Here is a 14,470-nt window from a genome sequence, read left to right on the forward strand (position 1 = left end):
GATGAAAGTAAACCTGACCCCAAAAGAACCTAAATGCATTTCCCCTTTGTGGCCACAAGAAGTCGCTGCTTCACCAATGACAATAAAACAATTACAAACCTTTACGCGCCACTGTTTTCAATGAATGTTCCCTGTCACAGATCTTGAAAGCGATCCCCCTTTAACATAACAATGGCAGGTAATGTGTGTTGAACTGTTGGATGTTTGTGAGCTAAAAGCAAAGCAGCTTTAGTCTATATTGGTTTTGTCTTGGTTTTGTCCTTCAGGCCCCGAGCTCCTCGGACACACTTGTCAAACGCGTCAGCTCCATCGCACACTGCAGCAGCAGATCTGTCTGCTGATGCAACCGAACAATCTGCAGGTGGAAAGTCCTCCATGTACGTGAGAGTTTATGTTATGATGATTTGTTCAATGCGTTTTCCTTTACATTTCTGCCAAAAATGCAACGGCGGAAAGTAAAGAAATAAAAAAAGTCATGGAGGCTTTACTTTATTAAAAGCTACACCTGTAACATTTCCCCCCAGGTGGTTTTTAAAGGAGCTTAAATATATATATATATATATATTTTATGTTGAACGCTAATTAACAATGATAAAGAGACGCTCAAATCAGGATTTTTTTTTTCTAAAACATAGTTAACATAACTATATTTAAGATTTAGCAAAAAAAACATTTTTACCCAGATTTCGTTTTGTTGATCTTTTTTGTGATGTTTCCAGTTTCACTTCCTTATTGGACAGGAAGTGACATATGTAGAGGTAAACATTAGGTGTGTTTAAGATGAGCGAGGCGCTGCAGGCGGCTGCAGGCGAGCGGTGCATGCCGGTCAGAATCGCTCTGACGCCACCTGTGCAACGGTGCCCGTATTCTCGTGAGACCGAGGCGGATGGAGCGCCTTGGGTAGGCGAGCGAAGTTGCTTTTCTCCGCCTCGCTCGGCTGGCTGAACTACAAAAGCCAAAGGGATTGTGGGAAGTGAAGTGCTGTAAACATGTACACCGACAGAGGACTGACAGATGATTGGATATGAGTTGTGTTTAGATCGGAAACGTGTTGCCGTGACGCTCCGCAGCCCCTGCCTCATCTTTTCTCATCACCAAGATCTACTTAAATCTGCAGACATGCTTCAGAGTCTTCATATTTGACAGAAAGTGCCCGTGTGTTCAACATATGGCCTACATTTTAAATATGCATAAATGTATTATTCTAATCCTAAACTGTAAGAGGAGAGTCTGTTATTGTAGCTGTAGTGATGGGGCTTCTGTCTGGTGTGTGCGAGAAGCAGAAATGTGTTCACAAACTTTTAAAATAGTTTTATTCCCAAACTTTCTAACAAACGCGAGACGCTGCGTGATCTGAGGCTCCTCTCTGTTCTCGGGGCTGAGATGTGTCTGACTTGATTAGAGGCGCCTTTCTCCGCCCTCTGACGCCACCGCCTGCTCTCGTCTGGAATCGAGGCGAGGCGCACTTCATCTTAAACACACCTACTTTTAGGCTGTTGCCTTTGGCTATCTGAGCGTGAGCACATTTTGTTTGCCGATACAATAGCCATATAAATGAATAGGCAAGACTGGCGCCAACACTAGCATATGTGGAAGTTTGTTTTGTCCTTTTCGTGGCATTTATAGAATTTCTGTGATTTCTTTATCATCAACGTATTATACAATGAAGTTTAGTGGATAGACAGAAACTTGACTGAATTTGGGTTAGCATGTAGCTCAGATGCCACTTGTATAGTGATAACAAGGCTTCGACCTCACCTAAGACAGTTGGAAACATTTCAAAGGTTCATCATTTACGATGTTTGATCGCTAATGTTCACGGCTATAGTAAAAATACAGTGAGCATGCTAACGGTCTCTGAGTAGCCTATGCTCAGAGTCAGGGGTCTCCAAGTAAATTTCCCTGGGGGCCAAAATATATCAGGAGTGTATCGCCGGGACCATAAACAAAAGCTCCCATAAAATATGTTTTGATTGGGAAAATACTACTGAGGAAACCTTTTTCAATAAATGAGTAATAATGAGCCTGACAGGACCATATCCTCAGCTTACACTTGTATTGCACTTGTGTCACAAGTTTCTGCTACACTGTCGTCATTGTTCATTCACTCAGCACTTGGTGGTGGTAAATTACTATTGTAGCCACAGCCGCCCAGGGACAGAATGTCCATTTACCACGTGTTTATATTATGTTGTTTATATACTGATCTCTTTTTATGTCAGTGCCCTCTGCTGGACACGTGTGGAATTATTTCCTTTCCTTCTTTAAGCTGCCCCTTAGTAGCTGGAGTGAGCATTCTGGTTATTTCTTTAAAGAGGGGGCATTATGCTTTTTTCAATCACATAGCACCAGTCTATATCTCACTACAATGATGACCAAACCTTCTGTTGGTCTGTTAATGCAGTAAATTAGAATAACTGCCTTGTATAAAATTGCTCTCTCAAAATGGCTGTAGTGAATGTCTTGAAATAGGCCTCTGTCTCTTTAAGAACCTCTGACCCTTTCCGACACGCCCCCTCCACACGCTGTCTGTGGCATCAGTGGGGAGGGGGTTCTGTTGAGGAGCAGTGGTTGGTTACTCGGCTGGTGACGAAAGCTCAGAGGCGTCTCCAGGAGGTGGGGGCGTTCCTAGGAAGACTCAGGCAAAGCTGTCCCGCCATCAGAGTTTTTACAGATTACTCAAAAATACGTGAATGTGCCAAGGCAACACTTCAGGCATGTTTTTAATGAGGGAATGACATAATAACATGATGTAAAGCTTGAAAAAGTCAATTTTGCGTAATACCCCCCCTTTAAAAAATCATAACTCCCACAGGAAGGGGCGAGAGACTTTTTTTGGTGACATACTCAGGGATTTGTGCTTCACAAGTCAGGGGCCAGACTGAAACATCTCGCGGGCCGGATTTGGCCCACGGGCCGCCTGTTTGAAACCCCTGCACTAAGTACAATACTGCTCATCACTGTAATACAAAGACCTCAGACTCACCTCCACTCATCCTGGGATTGTTCTGTCTATGTTGCGGTACTTCTGTTGGCCAAGTTCTATTTTTTGATTCTAGATTTTTTATTTCTTCTAGTACCCGAGCCTGCTCTGGAGCCACTCCCAGGACCGGGAGCACTTTGATCCACACTTTGGGTGTTGTGTCTGTTTATGGATCCAACTTAACAAACCCTAACAATTTTCGGCCCAAAATGAGTTTGACTCCCCTGGTTTAGCGGGTCAAATGTTACACAGTGTTGCTTTAAATTACCCGAGCATCTCGCACACATTGAACTAAGCTTTACCAACAGGCTGCAGGAGGTCTACAGTGAGGTCAGACTTGCTGAGGCAGTGCGGAGCTGTCAGTTGTCAGAGCGCTCACGCACACACACGGACACACACACACCAGCCCGGTCCCATTAGAATTCCTGTCTCGAGTTCGTGTCCCGGATCAGGCCGTGGTCCGGTGGAGACGAGGCGAGCGGGGAGCTGTCAGTCTGCGTCAGAGTGAAGGCTGCGAGTCCTGAAGGAGGCAGCGATGACGGGGACGGCATGTCTTCTGGAGACACTGAACTCTGCAAAGGTTCACATTTTTATATTTGTTTGGAATCTGTTTAACCAGACTGTACCTTTTCAGTTTAGATTGAGTGTACAACTGCTGACTTTGTTATAAGCTCATCTAAATTATTTCAAGATAAAATGCTTTAGATAAGGAAAAAGCAGCAAGTCAAATTGAATCCCTAAACTAAAAATATTTTAATGCAACAAATGCACAAAATCTATGCAGTTATAATTTCTAACCATCTGTATCCATTCAAGTAAACAGGACAGAAGAAAATGTGGATATATAAAAGCAAACTGACGTAATAACAGTACAAAATTCAAACCATTAACAATGGGGAGAAAAATAAAATAATAGAATAATTAGAAGAAGAAATAGCGGAGTAGGTAGCCTACTTATGCAAATCTGGAAATATGTATAATTCTTACATATAAAGACACACAGGACACATTTGGAGCAAAAATGTGTGTAAAACATTTGTTAGAAATGTTCTAACTGACTGTGTTGATGTATTTTGATACATTTCTGGTTTAAGAGAGCTGAGCATTGTCACCATTTACAAAATAATTTCGATTTAATGCATGTTGAGATCAAATTCAAACTTTTTAAAGTGCAAATGACTGTTTTAATGCTTTTGAAAATATGACTTATTTAGATGTATAACATCATTTTCATTTTATTTCAGTGAAGCAGCAATTTTATGGAGAAATGTTGGGAGGAAAAGTTATTGTTATTAGAATTATACAAGGAGGTATGTTGTGGAGCGGAGGAGCTGTGCAGGAGGAAGAGGAAGGAGGAGGAGGTGAGCAGTGCAGGACACCACGCTCTGAAACAGGGACAAACCCAGGAGGCGGTACACCGCTTCAGAGGATCAGAGGAGACTGAAGGCAGTACTCTGGATTCCCGACCTCAAAAACATGGTGGTCAGGTTGGCCCAGGACTAACACCTGGACACAATTTTACAATGACAAATAAAGCACTTACTTACTTGCCACAGATATAGAGGTTAAGTTCCATCGTAGTTTGACTTATTCATTTCCCATTGACATAACATGGTTGGCACGGCACCGATTTAAAATGATTTGCCTCTATCTATGTCACTTCCTGTCAGGGTCAGGAAGTGAAACAACATAACATAACAAAAATGGTCAAACTAAAAAATGCTGGATACATTTAATTTGCAAATTCTCTGCTTTAGCAAGAATTGTGACAAGATGAAACAATTGCCGCTTAAATATTTACTCACAGTGGAAAAAGTCACAATTATTATTATTATATTATTATTACAAAAGGTACCATCTGATAAAACCATCTAAGAAGTACAATTTCTTCAAAGTACATGTAACTGAGTACTACCTGCCTCTGAAAAAAAAAACCTGAAACGTTTAATGTATGATATAGGCTCGGCTTTATTCACCCCTCCTGTAAATCTCCGCTCCAGCTGTTTCCTGTCGGGGTTTTATTGTGAAAATTCCCGGAAGCCGCGCACCTGTCTGACGCTCTCTTGACGCAGACGCTTCAAATGGCTGCGCTCCATCTGCGCCGCCTTCAGAGCGATCCAGCAGCCGGTGTCCGCGCACTCATCACGGGATTTAATGCCCCACTTTGACCCCGAGAGGAGCGGTCTGCCGTGAACTACCCCGCGCAGAGGTACGATGTGTTCTGCTTTTATTTGTCAAAACAATCTGTCTTTTCGAGACGCGTTATCCACCTGCAGACAGCTAGTTTTGGTGAACCACTTTCTCATCACTTTTAGCGTTTGAACTTTTTGTCCAGTTACAGGCTCACGTTCAAATGCACGTAGAAGCGCCTACGTCATTTTCATTTGTCTTGTATTTAACCAGTTTGATTCAATGACGCTTTTTCACGCTTTTGCCAATATTGCCAAGTGAAACATTTTATGATTTTATGACTCACTGCTTAAAATGTAGCCTAGTCTTATGTGTCATGTGTCTTTTGGGCTAAATCCATTTTTTAATTATTATTTTTTTTAATTTAAAGGGCATATGTAATCAGTAAAACACAATGAATTATTATAAAATGAGTGTTGATCAAATACTTTCTGATCTCTTTTCATTGCTTCTGTGCTAAAGAGAACAGTTTTTTGTGGATTTGAACGTTGACAGAGTGAATTTAAAGAATGTAAAAAAGGACCACAACAAGGTTAAAATGAGCAAAATTATGTCAAAAATAAAAAGACTTTCATTTTTAAGTTACCATGTGTTATACGGATATTTTGTTTCCAGGATATGTTGTTGCGATGTACTATGGCTTCTTGCGATGTAAATATCGTGTCACGTTTAATAGGTTGTGTGTATGTTACATTTTTGAACCAATAATTTATAATTAAGGTGGTACATCAGAATCTATAGTGCTGACTTTTGTTCTTCGTTTATAGCTAATATTTATGTCATTACTGGGCCAATCCACGTCAAACAAGCACTGGAACAAAGGTTTGCATCATTGTTTTGTTTTGTTTTTATGGTGAAATTGTAAAAATTGAGGAAAAGGTTGGGGGAAAATAGGATTAAGTTGGGAAGAATATTGGAAAATGTGTGTAAACATGGAGGGTAAATGTGTTGCTTCTACCCTTTTATAGTCAATCAGTTCAGGACAATTATCCTTTTGAGCGACAAGTGATGGAAATCAAGCACATCTTTGCATTTTTCTGATGGTTTGCAAAAATGTTGCTCCATCGCCGTTATCGAGAAAGTGCCCAGACATATTGAGATATCCCTTTTCGGCGATATCGCCCTTAGTCCAAGACGTTGGTCTGATCAACACTTTCAGTCCGAATGTTGATATGGCCATTCCCTCACAAATAATGATCAGTTCCAACATTTATCAATTAACTGCTTTTGCTTCTTCAGACCACTATAAGGTGACTACTAATACTGGAAGACCACACTTGCCTCATCTCATTAGCTAATACCTTTTTATGACTCTTTTCAATGATTGGTTTCTATAATGTAACCAAAACCCAGGGGCAGCTGTCCTTTTTGAGCACTAGCCTAGCACATCCTGGTTTCTTTTTAAAGGTTTTCCATATTAAACAAGATTAGATTGAATTAGCGAGGCAGATGGCTGCTTACCCCCTGCAGCCCCCCCACGGTCCTCCCTCCTTCCCTCCCTCCTCCTCTCCTCCCTCCTCTTTATGGGCCGCAATTTATGTCTCCTCTGTTCAGCTTCACAGACAAAGCAGTAGGTTCAATAGACTCGAAGCGTTTTAGTAATTGGATTGTTTTAGGTGAAGTGGACACAGAGTCACTTTCGCTGGGAGCGGGAGGTCACCTGCCTGTGCGTATGGAGAAGGTGCTGCTTTGCTTTGACCACATACAGGTAGCCAAACATGAGGTTTTAGTTTTTTAAAGGGGGGGTATTATGCAAAATCGACTTTTTCAAGCTTTACATCATGTTATTCTTTCATTCCCTCATTAAAAACATGCCTGAAGTGTTGCCTTGGCACATTCACGTATTTTTGAGTAATCTGTAGAAACTCTGATGGCGGCCATTTTAGGGACAGGTTTGCCTGAGTCCTCCTAGGAACGCCCCCACCTCCTGGAGACGCCTCCGAGCTTTCGTCACCAGCCGAGTAACCAACCACTGCTCCTCAGCAGAACCCCCTCCCCACTGATGCCACAGACAGCGTGTGGAGGGGGCGTGTCGGAAAGGCTCAGAGGTTCTTAAAGAGACAGAGGCCTGTGTCAAGACATTCACTACCGCCATTTTGAGAGAGCAATTTTATATAAGGCAGTTATTCTAATTTACTGCATTTACAGACCAACAGAAGGTTTGTCATCATTGTAGTGTAATATAGACTGGTGCTATGTGATTGAAAAAAGCATAATACCCCCTCTTTAAGTCCTCGTCCAAATGCTTTATTTTGGGAACCAACCTATTGCAAAAAGTGTCAGCGGTTCCCAATCGGTTCTAAAGTATCACCACTAAACGAGAAAAAAAACACACAAAATGCCCCAAATCACCCTCTGTACGGCAACACGACGGGGTCAAAACGTCGTTCTCGTTGTGAGTCAGTGATATTCGACTGTACATCGGCACAACACCACTTACTGTTCATAAAGTGTGCATTATTTAGGCTTCGAAAATGACAAACACAGAAGCTGCAACAAAGAAATGGAGGAGACATGATTTAAGCTTTTGTTAAGGTATTTATTTCAAAGGAACAGGCCGCCGTTTTTCCACACTGAGATATGTTCTGAGCTTAGACGAGTTGATGCGTACCCGTCTGGTCTTTGTGCTTGCGCTCAGTCACGCAAAAAGATCGAAGATGTTGTTGGCATCTCCTCCTCTCCACTGTGGGGCCAAACGGGGGTGAAGTTAGAAGAGATCAAGCTCTTTGTTTTCCCTATTTAAATACGGTTACGTGAGTAGTTACACAAAATGAAGCACATGGAGCACTGAAGGCAGTCGATTTCCCCGACCTCCAAAAACACGCTCACTAGGTTGGCCCACAGTGGCGGCTTGCAGAATCGCAGCGGGTCAGGACTAACCCTAACATCGTTGTACAACTTACTTACTTAACCCCTTAACTCCCACCTGAACCGAGCACATTTTCTCCAGTTTGGCTTTACCCCAGTCCAAAAGCTTCTGGAAAAACAATGATGAAAATGTGACAAAAAAGTGAGAAAAGTTTGACAAAAAAGTGACGAAAAATGTATGAAAAAGTGGCACATATGTCACAAAAAGGACCAAAAAAAAGACACAAAAAATGACAAAAAATGACAAAAAAATGACAAAAATGTGACAAAGATTTGATAAAAATTTGACAAAAAAATTACAAAAAAAATGAGTTACAAAAATGAGTTGAATACCCAACAAACAAAAAAATCTGATGACGTGAGGAAAAAGATCCTCTCGGTTTAGGCGGGAGTTAAGAGGTTAACCAGGCCCAACCTTACTTCAGATCAGATGAGATCGAGTTTCTCAAGGTGTTATGGCCTAGATGTTGGGCTGTCACGATAATTACTATATTATTGACTTGTTGTTCTATAAATAACAGATAAACAATACATTTTTTTGGCTCAATATTTATCGTCTGTACTGTTATTTGCATTTTCACCCTATTTTTTTCTTTGCAAAACCTTGATTTTTAACTGAAGCAAATTGGGGTAGAGTTGTTTGAGTTGTTGCTTAGTATCTTTATAGTCATTATATTGTTTATCGCGATATTTTCCGGGCTCCATACCTGACCTGTATATCGAACTTCAAATTTGCTATCATGGCAAGCCTACCCAGACTACTACTTTACTACTACTTTAGTGATTTGAAGGAATGGCACATATATAAAATGGTCTGCTTTCTGCCCTTTTCTACATCTTTGTAAACCCTTAGTATTTTCTTGCAGTCATAACCATTTGACTGTCTCTCTCTTCTTCAGATGAAGCCTATTGTTGCGTTGACTCATTGTTCTCCTGATGTGCACATGCTGTGGGCGGACACTGTCAGGGCTGCGCAGAGCTGTGGGAGTGTGCACGTGGACGCCTGTATGTGCGTGTGTGTATGCGTGTACAGTACATGAGTGAGTGTGTTTTGGATGTGGGCAGAGAACAGGCTCCAGGCCTCCTCACTGAGTCACGGAGCTCTCTGTCTATCTGTCTCTCCGTGCCTTTACTCATCTCTGTTGTTGACATGAATTTAAAGCAAAGTCTGTAAAAAGTCAGATTGCTATGAGTAACTGTTCTGATCTGGGGTCGCTGGAGTTGGTCAGGCCTAGGATCAGCAATACTTTATACCCAGAGAATGATATCAGAACATCCTGAATGACCAGGTTATTCCATAGATGGATTTCCTCTTCCCTGATTACATGGTCATATTCCGAGATGACAATGCCAGTGGTTCAAGGAGCATTAGGCATCATTTTTACTCTTTGATTGGCCACTACACAGTCCAGATCATAACCCCATCGAGAATAGGCATCCCCATCACGACCTGCCTCTTGCCATAACAAGACAGTTCCTCAGACAGACTCATTCCCAGCTTTTCCACCACAATGGCCAACTATCTTGTTTCTCTGCCTCTCTTTCCCTTCATGGCCCTTTGCGTGATGACTTTCTCCAAAGTGTCGTCTGCTCTGATCACATGTGCATCTGTCGTCTACTACGAGATGCTTTCACTTGTTTTTCTTTCAGGACCAATTGGTTTGTTTTCTTTGCTGTCCATGGAATACAGAATCTTTTCTCCTGTTTATAGTCCAGCTCTCGCTTCCATTGGTTGCACTTGCTACTGGCTAAAACATTGCTTGGATCAACCTGATCTTGACTGATTTTGATACATTTTCATCTTTAAATATGTCGGTAAATTTTCTTCAGGTTGTTTGCACCATTCCGATTCTTCTTTGCGTTTCTCCATCATAGTTTGCATCCTGATAGATCATACTGCTGTGGAAATTAAAGTTCTCAACAATTTCAAGACTCTCATCTCCCAACCCTTTCACATCAACTACTATCTAAAAAAAACATCCTTCTAAGTACTGCCAGGCCGAGATCAAGATCAGAACTACCACCACTACCTGAAAAACCAAAGCATAAAGTAGTAAGTATTATTACTATCCCAGCTTAAGAAGCCCAAGTTCCACTGGTGGTGCATGAATCACAGTTTGAGAACAACTGGTTCAGAGACTTATCAGCTCAGATGAACTTCATTATTCCTCCGTGTGACACATTGTGGGCCGGCATTTTGAGCACAGAAGAGAAAGATATAAGATTACTCTGCTAAAAGTAATCTATGATGTGCAAAGTGTTCTTGAAATAAGTGTATTTACCCTTGATTTTAGTAGGTTAGTAAAGTAATGTGTGTAAAAAACAAATTCTTGCATCAAGTGCATAACATCTCTATTTAATCAAGGGAGGGGAGTTGGGTGTCTTTGAAACTACAGGAAACTGAACTTGCCAAAAAATGACATATTTAAAAAAGAAAAGTGTAAGTAAGATAAAACACCTATGTGAGTACTTCTACACCATTTTTGAAAAGTCTTATTCCATTGGCAGATTTTCACATCACTCAAGTTAGGGTAACATATTTTTACTCTCAATCATTTTAACTCATCTAGATGGACTTGGATAATACGAAATACTACTCCTCGTCGGGTTTTATAACATCATGGTTAAAAGATTAATGGTATAGGTTCAGTTTTGATGATGCTTCAAAGATAAATCAGTGGGAAAAACAGCACAGTTCCATTAAAAGTGCGTCTGGTCATTGATTTTCCACATCAGTCATTTGTTCTGCCTGTCAACATTATCTGCTCCTTATGTCAAAGCCCGTTGTGACGATAATAATAATAATAATAATAATAATAATACATGGAAGCGCTGTACAAATGTATTTCCTTCAGTGAATCAGCTGAACTCTCTCTCTCCTGCGGCCGGCGTGTGAGAGGTTTGCGTCTGGAGCCGACGGGTCCAAAAGACGAGAAACAAGCGCAAAACGTGAATCACCCGCAATGAATCACGTCAGCAACGGAACAGCAGTGATCAGGCTCCACAGTACTGTTGTTTTGCTTAGTTTTATTAGTCAAGATTTAGCCACTTTTTATGTTGTTGTCAATTTTCAGTCATCAGAGAGTTTCATGTACATTTAGTCAAATACATGTTTATTTAATGTAGTTGCACTTTTTCTTCAAGCTTCTACATGAAAAAATTTAGCCAGTCGTCCACTCCTGCTTTTTTGTATCTGTTCAAAAGCAGGACTGGAACTTTGCGAACAGCGAATCACACGTCAAAAAGCTTTTCATTGTCATAACAGGAACTGAATTAACCACTTGTAAAATGTTTTCTTAAATGTACGTAAAATAAGAATGTTTCACTAGCAAGGACCACGCCACAACAAAGTGCAATTAAGATTATATTCACACGGTTATAGTGTAGAGTGAAACTGGGCGAGCCTGTGGGTGGGGGCTCCGTCTCGGATGAACCCAGCTATTCGGGACCCCCCTTCTAAGCAGGAGAATCATTGCTGAAATGGAACAGACATGAAGGGTCGCAGGGTGGGGTCGACAGTTTCAAACAAACTGAGAAGATGAGGCTTGGCTCGGCGTATAATGGCTCGCGAGTAATTAGAGGCGTTGTTAGGTGAAAGCAAGAGTGGTTGGTGACGTGCAAAGTGTGATAGGCTGAGGCGTAGTCCTGCTCCCGAACCTAGTCAATAAATATTGACTCCATACCTGCGTAAATGTTAATGCTTCATCTTTCATCGTTTCAATGTGGACCAATCAGGAGGCAGTATTGAAGAAACTCATTACGGTGACAACATAAAAGCACGAGGTGCTGCTGCTACAGGCTTATTTATTTATTTTATTTAATGGTTCATTTGGTCAGGACATACATGGGTCTCATGCATGTAAACACGCCACACCGGATTGTAGCCATGGGCTAATTTCCGTCGTCCCCCATGAGCACTCTCAAACGCACTCACGTTCATCTTGTACATGTTTTTAGCAGTAGGAGAAACCAGAGTGGGCCAGATCTTGTGGCGGCGCACGGGGCGGCGCAGGCTCTTGGCGAATTATTTTCCGAGTGGCGGAGCTGTATGTGCCATTCGCCTCCGCCACCTGCGAGGGGGCGTCACAAGAGGAGGTGACTGCACTGATGGAAACACGGCTGACATTCACTTCCTCGTTTACATTGCGCTGTCTTGCGTTCTTTCTTAAGCCTTAGGCTCTCACAGGCCAAACTAAAAACTTTATTTACCCCATCGTGAGCTAAACCATGTTCACGTCTCGAGAGAAAAAGAGCTACAGCGTCCCCTGTGGCGCGGATCGGCCGCGCTTGGCGTGAACGCGAAGCAAAACAAAAGCACATGTTCACCCCACACTCCCACACAACAACTCTCCTGGACGCGGAGTCGATCTGGTTGGAGGAAAATGTGTGTGTCTCAACCCACTTAAATGCGCCAAGTCTGGAGTGGCAAGATCACAAAGTGCGCCCCGACTGAGCGCAAAATGTCACGCCATCGTCTCCGTTTTGATGCACAAGATCGGGCCCAGTGTCCGGAGGAAACCTATGCTGACACAGGGAGAACATGCAAACTCCACACAGAAAGACCCTGTCCAGGAGGGAATCGAACCCGGGGCCTTTTAGCTGTGACGCATGAGCGCTAATCGCTGCGCCACCGTGCCGCCCAGATTTGCAAACACGAGTAGCTTCTTTCAAATAATAATTCAGCATTTATCGCTGTCGTTCTTTGCAGTTTAGCTACATATTTGAGAGTTGGTTGTGATTGGCTAAAATGAGGCACGCTTCAGCCAATCAGCAGCAAAAGTCCCAATAACCGTCTGTCCTTGTCACAAATGATTTAAACCGGAGACGTTCCAGATTGATTTTACTCTGCTAATGCTACGCACTGTGGTTAGGTCCCGTTGCTCCTGATGAGTTTAAGCTTTGGTCACAAAGGAGTGACAGCGGCTCATTGGTTAGAGCAAATATCACCGGTTCACATCCAGTTTCGACCGTGACTTGACTGATTTATTGGTTTATTTGGTTGGGACAGTGCATGTTAATGGATCTCATGCATGTAAACACGCCACACCAGATTATAGCCTGGAGCTCATTTCCATCTGTCGTCCCCCATCCGCACTCTCAATCACACTCTCATTAATCCTGGTGTGTGACTGTGAGTGAATGAGAACATAGAGTTGGTTAGACGAGTCATTGGTGGTTTGGCACTGCGCTTTCCACAAGTAAAAATCAATAAAACTATCCACAAATTATGAAACTGATCTTTTATAGTTGTGTTAGTAGTTATTCAACACCACATTCTCCATAATTTTACCCTGGATTAGTCCTGTTGAAGACCATGTTGTTTGCTCTGATGTTTTGTTTTGCTGAGCGTGAGTGTAACAGCGCCCTCTGTCTGCTCCGTGCGCTCGTGTCTCCCACGCACGTCTGTTCGCGGCGCTTTGTTTGCGTCCAAGAATCGCAGATGGAGTGACTGCTCTCTGTGCGGTGACATGTCCAACTGGCCCTCGCTCGGTCGCTGTGGAGAGCTTTGGGAGAGGTTCGTGTTCTGGAATTAGATGGTGTCATATTTTCAGATGGAGGCTTTACAAATCTACGTGTAATTCACTGTTTTAATGCGAGGTCCATTCAGCTGATTCAATACATGTGACTGAATAAAGTCACCGCTCTTCCAGATCTTGAGCTATAGAATGCTTTTCTGCTGTGTGGTATTGGTCTCTAAACAGATCGACAAAGAAATTTCAACAAAGAAATCGTTGAATCTACTCAATCTCTTTTATTCTTTCTCAGAATCAACCTTCCTTCATTTTCTTAGACTTTCTAGACTTAAATGTGACAAAGACTAAAGAGCTTATTGACGATTGTAGGAGGAATCCAGATAGCCCCATATCCAGCTTTATCCACGGGGAGGAGAGTTTTCTTCATCGTCAAAAGACCAAGGGCCGGACCCTCAAATTGAAGCAATTGACATAAAGCATCACTTTCTACATATGCCAGTGTTGTACATCATATACACTGGGAAAATGTCCATCTTAAATTAGATAAATTACCTAAAATTGCTTGAATAAATTTGAGTCGGTTTGAACTAATCTAAGATAAGATAAAAACCCTAATGCCAATGGAACAAATAGAAATTCCACTGGAAATCAGACAAATTACCTTTTACTGTAAAAATTATTTATTTATCACTTGAAATTATACAAAATAATCTGAATTAAGAAAAAACCTGAACAAAACGTGCTTGTTCCATTGGCAAGAAAAGGTTTTATCTGCTTTAAGGACAGACCACATCTACTCAAACTTTAGACTTAATCTCTTAATTCAAGTAGATTTAAGTCATTTCTTCCTTTAGGTGATTATTCTTTTAGGATTATGGCCTAAAAGGGTGCTCTGTTAAGACATTTTAAGGAATTGACAGTATTTTTCATATTTCTAGAGTACTTTAACAGGCAT

The 14,470-nt window shown here is 41.8% G+C and overlaps 1 protein-coding gene across 2 annotated transcripts in view; it reads left to right on the forward strand.

The window, feature by feature from the left end:
• The first annotated feature begins 5,049 nt into the window (after positions 1 to 5,049).
• LOC306961962 (tetraspanin-18B-like) overlaps positions 5,050 to 14,470 on the forward strand; it is an 87,912-nt gene continuing 78,491 nt past the window's right edge. For both annotated transcript variants that reach the window (XR_013792800.1, XM_079554938.1), the window contains exon 1: positions 5,050 to 5,192. The gene's annotated coding sequence lies outside the window, so the exon portion shown is untranslated. The remainder of the gene's footprint in view (positions 5,193 to 14,470) is intronic.

The sequence above is a fragment of the Gobius niger genome, assembly GCF_951799975.1.
Source record: "Gobius niger genome assembly, chromosome: 4".
NCBI lineage: Eukaryota > Metazoa > Chordata > Actinopteri > Gobiiformes > Gobiidae > Gobius > Gobius niger.